Here is a 10,822-nt window from a genome sequence, read left to right on the forward strand (position 1 = left end):
TTGACCTCCTTATTGTTCTGGAGCTGTTGAGCTGCCGTCTCTTGTGATTGGTCGGCATCTGCATCATCCAGACGTGACATTGGTGTTGCCGTCACCTTCCTTGTGGGAGGGGTTTAACCCCCTACATCTTTAGGGATGCTCCCAAACTGGTAGAAATGTTTCAACATGTATTTGTGTTCAGTCTAAGAATTCATAGCACTCCTGATTTGGTTGAGGTTTTTATTTTCCAAATCATACAGACTAGATGAGCACAAACAGTGATTTGACATGAACTGAAGGGCTTTTTCCAGCGTCCACACCAACAAGATTTACTGATAGAATGCCATTTCCAGAAGAGATGATGAGGACAACAGAAACATTGGATTCCAGTGACAATAACAGGAAAATCATCAGGAGTTTCTCAGTACAGCAGGAAAAATGACAGCAAATTCAAAAATCTGATGGAAACATTCAGAAAACTGCAGTAAAAGTCCAAAGAAAAAAACACAAACTAGATGAAGAAATCAAAGAAAAACCATCAAAGAGGTGATTGTCCCCATCAGCCACAGATGCAGCAGGAACACATCTGTTCAAAGATGTCATCTGATTGTTTCAAAGAACCAAACCCTTTTCATGACAGCAGATATCATTAGCTGTTGTCTTTGTCTGGAGGCTAGAAGGTGAAATCATTTCTGTCAAACACATTGATTTCTGTCCTCATCAAGAAGCTGAACCCACACAGGTTATTGTTTCACCATCTAGCCCTCCAGAACCGTTTCACTAAGAAACTTTGAAGAACATGAACCCAAATCCATCAATTTCAAATCCTGACCTGCCCTGAACTCCAAAACAGATTCCAGAGCCAACATTTACTGGTGTTGCCGGTACCGAAGGCTTTCCATTTGTCATAAAAGCCTCAAAATTTCGGTTCTTTGATGTTGTGAATTTAAAGCCACCCAGACGATTTCCAGCATTGTTGGGCCAAAGAGTGAGAGAGGAAAATTTTTCTCCATCCTCAAAAGTGAAAGAGTAATGATTATCACCCTCTCTCCCAAACATCCTTTCATTTCCGTCAGACATCTGGATCTTTATACATCTCACTTGGGTTGGTCCGGCCCACACATCCAGCTTTTTAAGCACAGCTCCATTTTGTGCACCGTTAAAACTGAACGGGTCTCCTCCTCGTCCACCAACAAGGCTATATGGTGCTATGTACGGCATGTTGTCGTTGACTTGAAAAGACTAAAATAGAAAAAAAATGTATTTTTTAGAATGACAGTTAATGAAGATAAAGAAGCAGATATTTTGCTTTGTTCATTATAAAAACACAGCAGAACCAAATGACTTTTTCAAACTTGATACATTTGACAAACCTGAGCTTGTTGCAAAAGGAGGAAAAGTTTCTTCCCTTAGACTTCTGGGAGAAGTTGTTTCCTCTGAAGACGGTCTGGAGCAGGACCAGACTGAAAAAGATTAGAAAATCCAACAATCTTAACCAACTCCTAGCCTAAAACACACCAAGATCCTAACATTTGTCTGTAGAAAATACACAAAAACCAAGAACTTTCTAAAGAACTAAAACAGGACAAAGACCACAGCATCATTTGAAAGAAATGGAGACATTCTAGAAGAATGTTTGATGAAAACATCAAATGAATGAAAGCAGGACATCAAGAAAACTCACCAGAGCAGCTGAAGCTGAAGTTGTGCTGGTTGAGGCTGAGTCTCATCCTTAAATCAGACTCAAAGTGGGCGGGGCTCACATAGAACTTTGTTCCATGTCTGCAGGGAACGCTTTCATCATCATGACAGCCAAGAACATTTCATCCCATATTAGACAGTTGGAGACAAATGGAGCAGAGTTTGAGGTTTTTCATAAGCCTATTTACAACCGTCAAGATATCAGGTTCATTCTTAAAACCAGTTTCTGTTTTTGTCAGTAAAACTAAATCTTGTTCAGACTCCTCACTGTCTTATGTTGTGCAATAACAAATCCAGAGGTTCCTCTTTCATCAGTTCCAAAGTAGACCATGACTCCTGGAGCCACGTGTAATGACCTGAACACCTTTGGGGTCAAACATGGTGTCTGTTCACGGACAAACCATGACGAGGTCCAACAAGAGAACGCAGCTCCGGTTCAGAGCAGGGAGGCCGTTCACATCACGTCCTTCTGGGCGCCACTGTAGTTCCCCCCATGGGCATTCAAGTCCACATGGTTGAGCGGGGGCTGGAGAGTAAGCCCCCACCAGACAGCTGCCTCACACCTTCAGCAACTCCAGAATGGTGGAAAATCCATCCCCTCATTCATTTATTTATTAGTTTTCTTCTTCCATTTTTTCCATTTCGAGGGTCACGGGGCTGCTGGAGCCTATCCACATCTCTTGTAGGTTAAGGCCGGGGACACCCTGAACAGGTCACCAGGTCACAATCACACACACATTCAGAAAATTTAAAGTAACCAATTATTAATTAACCAATTAAAGCCAGAGAAAACCCACACAAACTCCACACAGAAAGGTCCCACATTGGTGTTCTGGTTCAGGCCCCCCAGCCGGGACTTGAACCGGAGGCCTTGCTCTGAGACAAGAGTGCTAACCACTGTGCCACCGTGCAGCCCCAAATAATTACTTCCCTCAGGGAAATACAAATAAATGAATATGAATTCTTTAAAGTATTTTTTTGGAGTTTTGTTTTGATATTCTGTCTCTCCATGTTAGAATACATCTACTATTAAAAGTATAGAATTATCATGTCTGTGTTAGTGAGCAAACCAACTAAATCAGCAAGTGATCAAACAGTTTTCATTCTTACTTCGCAGTTCATTTTTCACGATGTTTCATGAGAACATTTGGAAGAAATCAGAGTGGCTCCAAAATGTCACATGTTTTCCCACAAACCTCTTTCCAACCTTCAGGGCATCAGAAACATTTTATAACCAGTTTCTATTGTTTTTCTGAAGCACAAAGACTTTTTCATGTTTCAACATGATTCTGTTTTAATGTTGTGAAATGAATAGATATCCGACTCTCTTATTAGCTCCAGAGAAGACCAAACGTCTGACACAAACACAAACTACAGTCCTGTGATGTCAGGGGGGTTTCAAGAAGAGAGGTCCTTTCTGATTCACCTTTTTCCTATTTCCTTCCTTGTTCTCCTTAATAAAGTCACCTGTTTGCAGGAATGTGAGTGACCCACCTGGAGGAGAAACCATTTCATGTTGTGGTGTGGTGGTCTGGGGGGGATGAACAGCCACCCGTCCATTTTCTGAACCTGTTTTATCCCTGACGGGGTAACGGGGCTGCCGGAGTCTAACCCGCCCCCTAAACAGGTCATTTCTTAGAAGAACTGAAAGAACAGACTAGTTCGTGTCTCAGAAGGACGGAGTATATGTGCAGACGTGCAAAGACAGAATCATCTCTATTGCAGAAATGACAACAAAAGGTTTATCAAAGATTTGCTGGTGTTATTTTGTTACAGATCATTTGTCAATCAATGAATCAATTGTTTTATTTCAAATCCAAAGAACAATTACATAAAATAAAATAAGTCAATACAAGATTTTGAAAATTTGAATTTGAAAGGGGATTGGAAAAAGCTTATGCTCATAGGAATCCAACCCCCACTCAACACCACTCCTAACTGACAACAAAAAAATTATTTATTTGACATAACGTTAACACACTACATACACAAGACAAAGACTGACGAACATGCCCAAACACTCCGACCATACCCACCTAAAAGAGAAGGAAAAATAAAAGGGAATAAAAAACAGAACACCTCAGCTGAAAAAGTGCATGGTGCCTCTGTCAGCCTACCTCCCCCCTTCCTTCTCTCCTCTGCTCTGCTGATTGGAACCAGCTGCCGATAGTCTCCTCATCACCTGCCTGCCTTCTTAAGGAGATCCAACCCCAGCATTCATCGCCAGTTCGTTATACCCTTCGGTGCTTATGTCTGGACTCCAAGTTAAGCTAAGTATCTTAGTCTGGCTTTGTACTTACCACGCCTTGTCGCTCGCCTTCAGGTTCCACTCCACGGGTATTGCTGGTTCCTCCTCGTTGAGAGCTCCTCACTTCATCCTGCTCAGGCTACGTCGTCATCCTCGCCATGCTCCGGTTTCGTTCACAGCGGCTTCCTCAAGTCCTCCGCCACGTTCGCAAATCATCCACAACGCCATCCTCAAGACTCCAGCCCTGACGCCTACGGCGATCTCCATAACCTACTTACCAATTCCTCACAATCTTACGTTTATACCTTCTTGGACAGTGAAAATAAATCCGTTCCAAGATTTCCTGGTCTGATTTTACTTCCAGGTTTCAGCGCCTGGGTCTGCCACGTCATTGACGTCATGACAGAACGAACTGGCCATCACCCAGACCCAGCTGACCCGGAAGGACTCCGCCTCGCCATTACACAGCAAGGATTATCTCTGGGACAGCAAGCCGAATCACTCAATCAGATGGCCACCGCGCAGCAAGATGTTTTGACGCCTGGATGGGATATCCCAAACCCTGATGGATTTAACCGGACAACAATCAACTAATGCTACTACTAGCACCTCACCCCCTACTTCCGGGAACCTGGGCTCTTCCGCCGCTACCTGGAAATTTCCGGCTTCAACCAGAGCCTTTCCATGGGTACGTTGAATCATGAGGGGGTTTCCTCCTACAATGTCATCTTATTTTCCAGCAGGCTCTGTGGTATTACCACGCTGACCACAGCAAGATTACCCTCATAGTAAACTCTCTCAGGAGCAAAGCAGTACGGTTAGGCGGGCATGCCTAACCGCTAACCCCATTTTTCAAGTACCTTTTGAGCATTTAATAGGTGAATTTTGCCTGGTGTTCGATCAACCCTGCAAGGAGGAGGAGGTGACCTGTCGACTTTTGGGCCTCAAGCAACGCAACCGATCTTTGAAAGATAATTTAATTGATTTCCGAATCTTGACAGTGGAAGCGGGTTGGCCGGATATTGCTCTAAAAGATGTGTTCTACCAGTCACTAAATGAAACGATCAAAGACCACTTGTGTTCTCAACCAGAAATTAGAACCTTTGAGGAGCTGCGGTCAGACATCCGTCTCCGGGAACGTCAGGTAAAACACACCCATCACAAAAAGAAAACTGTTACTAATCCTTTTCATCCATCCATGAATCCAGAACCTCCCTCATCCATACCCCGGGAGCACGTTGGAAGAACTTCAGAGGAACCAATGCAAATTGGACACTCAAAACTTACACCTGAGGAACGACGTAAGCGCAGAGATGAAGGTACCTGTTTTTATTGCCCGCAACCAGGTCATCTCGTCCATCAATGCACTCTGCGTTTAAACACCAGAATCCCCCGCTAGATGACAGGCCGCGGGCGAGTCACTCATCTCTTTCCACGGAGAAAAACTTCCTATATGTCCCTGTCAAGCTATATCCCCATTCAAGAACCCGTGAATGCAAATCCGTCATAGACTCTGGTGCTGAAAAAAGTTTTATTGATAACCATCTTGTTACCGAACTCAATCTTCCCACAGAACAATTGGATCACCCTGTCAAGGCCGCTGGACTGGGGGTCCAGCTTCTCTCTCGCATTACGCACCGTAAGAAGCCAGTGCTACTCATCACCTCCGGTAACCATCACGAATTCATGCAGTTTTATATCACTCAAACACTCCAATCTCCCATCATCCTAGGGTCTCCCTGGTGGAACCACTAGGTTCGTGGAACCTAGTGGTTCCACGAACGGGAGCGGCCCTACGGTCAAAGGTGCCGGGTCACACATAGCAGTTCCACTAAATAGTGTGTCCCCTTCGTGGCGCTGTACTCGAACGGGGGCGACCCAACGGTCAAAGGTGCCGGGTCACACATAGCAGATCCACTAGATAGTGTGTTCCCTTCGTGGCGCTGTACTCGAACGGGGGCGGCCCAATGGTCAAATGTGCCGGGTCACACATAGCAGATCCACTAGATAGTGTGTTCCCTTCGTGGCGCTGTACTCGAACGGGGGCGGCCCTACGGTCAAAGGTGCCGGGTCACACATGGCAGTCTTACTTACAAATGGAATGGAATGGAATGGAATGAAATGAAATGAAAAATGGAATGCCGCCAAAAACACGCCTCATCTTATTACACACTGATTATACATTTCCATTCTTTTTTCTTGATGATCTTTGGTTTTGGGGGTTATTACCCAAAAGTTTTATGGAGAAAAAAATATTTCATGGAATTGTACAGAACCTGATGCCAGAAAAAATAGCATTTAGCTTCATACAGCTCTCCAAAAGTTCTTCCAAAAAAATGACCTGTTTGGGGGGCGGGTTAGGCTCCGGCAGCCCCGTGACCCGTCAGGGATAAAATAGGTTTGGAAAAGGGACGGGTGGATGTTCGTCCTCCCCCCAGACCACCACTACATGAAATGGTTTATCCTCCAGGTGGGTCACTCACATTCCTGCAAACAGGTGACCTTATTAAAGAAAACAAGGATGGAAACAGGAGAAAGGTGAATCAGAAAGGACCTCTCTTCTTGAAACCCCCCTGACATCACAGGACTGTAGTTTGTGTTTGTGCCAGGGGTTTGTTCTTCTCTGGAGCTAATAAGAGAGTCGAATATGTTTTCATTTCACAACATTAAAACAGAATCACGTTGAAACATGAAAAAGTCTTTGTGCTTTAGAAAAACAATAGAAACTGGTTTTAAAAATGTTTCTGATGCCCTGAAGGCTGGAAAGAGGTTTGTGGGAAAACACATGACATTTTGGAGCCGCTCTGATTTCTTCCAAATGTTCTCATGAAACATCGTGAAAAATTAACTAGAACTATCAAAAAGACAGGATTTACTATCAGCCAAGTAGAAGAGAATATCACAATGTCACACTGGTCTCCAGTTAGTCCAGAATGCAGCAGCTCAACTGTTTCCATTAGTAGACAGCAAAACGCCTCAGTTATATCACATCCTAAAAGACGAGGTATTCACCCAGTAGGGGGGTGAGGGAGGGAGCAAAATATCTGGTATCAGACAGTGACCTACAATCCAGCAGCCAAGATATAAAGTAAATTTGTGAGCTTTGCTTTCTGGCTCAGCTCTCTTTTCACCACAATGGATCAACACAGTGAACACATGACAGCGGACGACGCACAAATCCGCCTGTCCTTCTCTCTTCCCTCACTCTGGAACAAGATCCCAACATACTTAAACTCCTCCCACTGGGGCAGAAGCACTCCACCCGCCCAGAGGGGGTAAACTACTTTTCTCCAGTACAGAACCATGGCCTCAGACTTAGCGTTGGTGACCCTCATCCCTGCCTCTTCACCTGCTTCGGTCATGCAGAGACCGGATGGGCCTCAGTGATGCTCTCTGGACCCCGTACTCCCAGATCGCCCTCCACAGGGCACCAAAGGGGACGCAGCTGAATGTTTTCTCCAGATCCACCAAATACATATGGACTGGATGAGTGAACTTCCATAAACCCTTTATAACCCTGCAGAGAGTGTAGAGCGTGTCCACTGTTTCACGACCAGGACAGAAACCGCACCGTTGTTCCTGGATCTGAGGTACGACAATCAAATGAATTCTCTTCTCCAGAACCCTGGCATAGACTTTCCCAGGGAGGCTGAGGAGTGTGATTCCCCGGTATTTAAAACACGCCGTCCAGGCCCCCTTCTTGAAAAGAGATGTGTCAGCCAGGAGACTCCCACAGCATCCAGAGACTTGAGGTACTCAGGTAGAGCTTATCCAACCCCTCACTTGAAAACTCAGGAGCTCTTTTACTGCCCTAATGGTTTCAGCTCAGGTGACAAATAGCCCGTCTCCAAAGTCCTCATCCTCTTCTTCCTCAAAAGCGTTAATCCTGTGTCAGCAGGATTGAGGAGAGCCTTAATGGATTCAAAGATTTGTGTGGCAGGTGGAGCACCATGTAGTAAATTGGTTCTTCCTGTGTCAACCAGCTCCTCACCTGCAGAAGGTTTAAAAGGTTACTCACCAGATCCCACCGGAGCCTGAAGTTGTTCCACACTGGACAACAGAAGGGCATCAGCTTCTGCTGGTGGATGCCATGGGCATGGCCATTGGACTTGTTGCTGAACCTGGGGAGCCAACACTGGAACTGTAGGAGGACTGTGTTCTGGCTTTGGCATGACCTATCATTTGTGGTGTTAGGGTTTGTGTCTTTCTGGGTCTTTTAACAATGGTATTTTTATTATTAAATATTTGTTTTTTTGTAAATAACCTGGCTCAGCTTTCGGTGTGGGAGAGGCCTGCAATCAGTTTAGTTTTAGTTTTCTGGTGGCTCCACTTGGCAGCAAGTAAAGGGGAAATCATAATGCAGCAATTGAGCCTCAGGATGCAAAGAACTGGAATTGAAAAAGAACAGGTGTATTCAGGATGAAGTGGCCTCCACACAACCTTGGCTGAAGCTTTCTTTTGATGGCCGGTACCTGACAGCTCCCCTCTGGAGTCCTACAAGCCAGCCAGACTCGGTTGGACTCCTTCAGCTTGATGGCATCCATCAGGTCCAGTGTCCACCACCGACTATGGCAATTGCCACTGCAACAGGAACCAGAGACCTCACAACCACAGCTCTGAACAGCAGCAGAGACAATATAGATGGAGACCATGGTCGACTCTGACTTAATGTCTCCAGCCTCCCTTGGTGATTGTTTAATGTTCTCCTGAATGTGGGGGGTGAAGACCTCCCTGACAGACAGTTCAGCCAGAGACGCCATTCATTCCCAGTGGTTCCCCACATCAGCATGTGTGTGTGTTAGTGTACACTGTAAACCCGGATAGTCCAATGAGCTCAAAAGTTTTATAATCATTGAACTCAAAAGTAACAAACAAGTTGAGCCAGCTTAAAACCTATAAGCCGATTCAACTTTTGCCACAGTTATATCTTTATTGGACTAAAACATTTTGAGTAAATGAAACCTTGGAGTCAAAACTTATGAGTAATGAGACGTGATGACGTCATAACGTACGCCCATGAACGTGAACTCAGCCACAGAAGTCTTCAAGATGGCGGAGGTCTGATGCGAGTGTCAGCTGGCCCGAGTTGATAACTCACATGATACGTCTAGGTAAGTCGTATTATTTTATTTTTTATTATATTTTATGACTTTCGCCTCTGTATTATATATGTGTTGCTTATTTTGATGTTCCTTCTAGTATATCCTTTGTATTCATGACGTGCTCCACGAGTTTGTATGTATCTTCGAATATTTGTTCTGAATTAAACAATTATGTATGTTTTGCAGTATCATGTCATCAGAGAATTATTGCTTGTGGTTAAAAGAAGTTGTTGGGGCAAAGTTTCAAGTTTTACGTTTACCGAGTTGGTTGGCGCACATTTTAAATGATCTAACCGTTACTACTACCTAACCGTTACTACTAGCTAACCGCTAGCTCTGGCAGAGCGGCTGCCACAGCCACAAATACGAGTCAGTGGGAATTGCCTTTTTTTTTCTACTACTTTTTACCACAGGCTCTGTGATTTGGTAATCGTTATGTTTTTGTGTAACTTGTATTTCACGTAGTAACCTAATAAATGCAAATGTGGGCTAAGCTAGCTGCCTTACGCTAACATGTTCTCGTATCTTCTTTTAGTGAACCGGCGGTGCGTTTGAAAAATAAGAGCGGAGGTAAGTTTTAATTGTAATTCACATGGCAGCAATATTTAAGACACGAGCAGCTCTCAGTCCAATGAATCCTCCTGGAGAACATTTGACCTTATTGACAAATTAAATTAATTATAAATAAGTAAAAATGTCCAAGCTACCTTAATGTTATGTAGCAGTTATAACTTTGTCCTGAATTTGGCTCGAGTTAAAGTACTAAATGTATCATAAAGTTTGCTTAAGACTCAAAAAACGGTATTTGGCCCCTGGTTTGGTTGTGATTTGTGTTTCACAATGTCAAATATTTTAATATAACTGTTTTGTCTCTTCCTTAAACATCCTCTGAAATATGTCATTCTAGCTAATGCACAAATATTAAAAAAATATTAATATGCATCCTAGATTACATATTGTGCTCAGAGTATTGAGGCTATTGTAAAATGCAGCGGTTTTTCCAAGCTACCAGTAGCTTGAAAAAGCTTTAAAATGCGTTTAACATTTTAATTTTTTTTTTGTAGATGTGAGCTGAGTTTTATCGCATCACAAATGTCAACCTGCGAAAACAGTTTTATTTTGACCTGGACAGACAGACGCAGAGGATGCTGATCTTTTTGAGACAGAAGGCAGCACGAACCGGAAGACTCTATCATAGAGGTGCAGAATGTCGCATAAACAGGTGAGGTGTAACTGCATGGCATGATCAACATTATGCATTAGCATAGCTAAAAGAAGGGGCTGACTTGGATTGGTTCATATTAATTACTGAGTGTTTCTAATAAAGTGACTGACTGTAAATGTTTACTTCACTGGAGAAAAAAACATCAATGTTGATCCCAATGCATTTGTAAATATGAATTTAATGTCATCTTATGTTTGGTGTATTTTTTGAAATAACTGTACAATTTTAAGATTATTAAAAAGACTAAATGAACTGAACTGAGCCAGACCAAAGGGTGCAGTCATTTGAAATATGTTTGCCATATTAATTTGCCTATGTCTCTGTGCAGCAAGAGTAGACTGCGGATGTCAAACGTACTCCTGGCCTGTACTGGCTTCCCACATACAAACGTGAGGAGGACCCACAGTTCTTCAAAGTTTGGAATGTAGGTACTTTATGATGGATAATGTTTTATTCACTAAGTAGTCCCAGTGACAGTGTGCTGGTTAATACTCCAGCTGTGTGGGTAATACAACTTAACCAAAAAGTCATGCCAAAGCAATGTTATGTGGCAGAGCACATAGTCTC

The 10,822-nt window shown here is 43.5% G+C and overlaps 1 long non-coding RNA gene across 1 annotated transcript; it reads right to left on the minus strand.

Moving 5' to 3' along the window:
* Window positions 1-670: 670 nt before the first annotated feature.
* Window positions 671-1,799, minus strand: LOC105358124 (uncharacterized). Its single transcript, XR_002289166.3, has 3 exons — window positions 1,664-1,799; window positions 1,353-1,442; window positions 671-1,221 (listed from the first exon to the last, which is right to left on the minus strand). It is a non-coding gene; the product is annotated as an uncharacterized LOC105358124 (long non-coding RNA).
* Between the last annotated feature and the right edge of the window lie 9,023 nt (window positions 1,800-10,822).

Source organism: Oryzias latipes, chromosome 19, assembly GCF_053564925.1.
Source record: "Oryzias latipes strain Hd-rR chromosome 19, Olatipes_Hd-rR_3.1".
Classification (NCBI taxonomy): Eukaryota; Metazoa; Chordata; class Actinopteri; order Beloniformes; family Adrianichthyidae; genus Oryzias; species Oryzias latipes.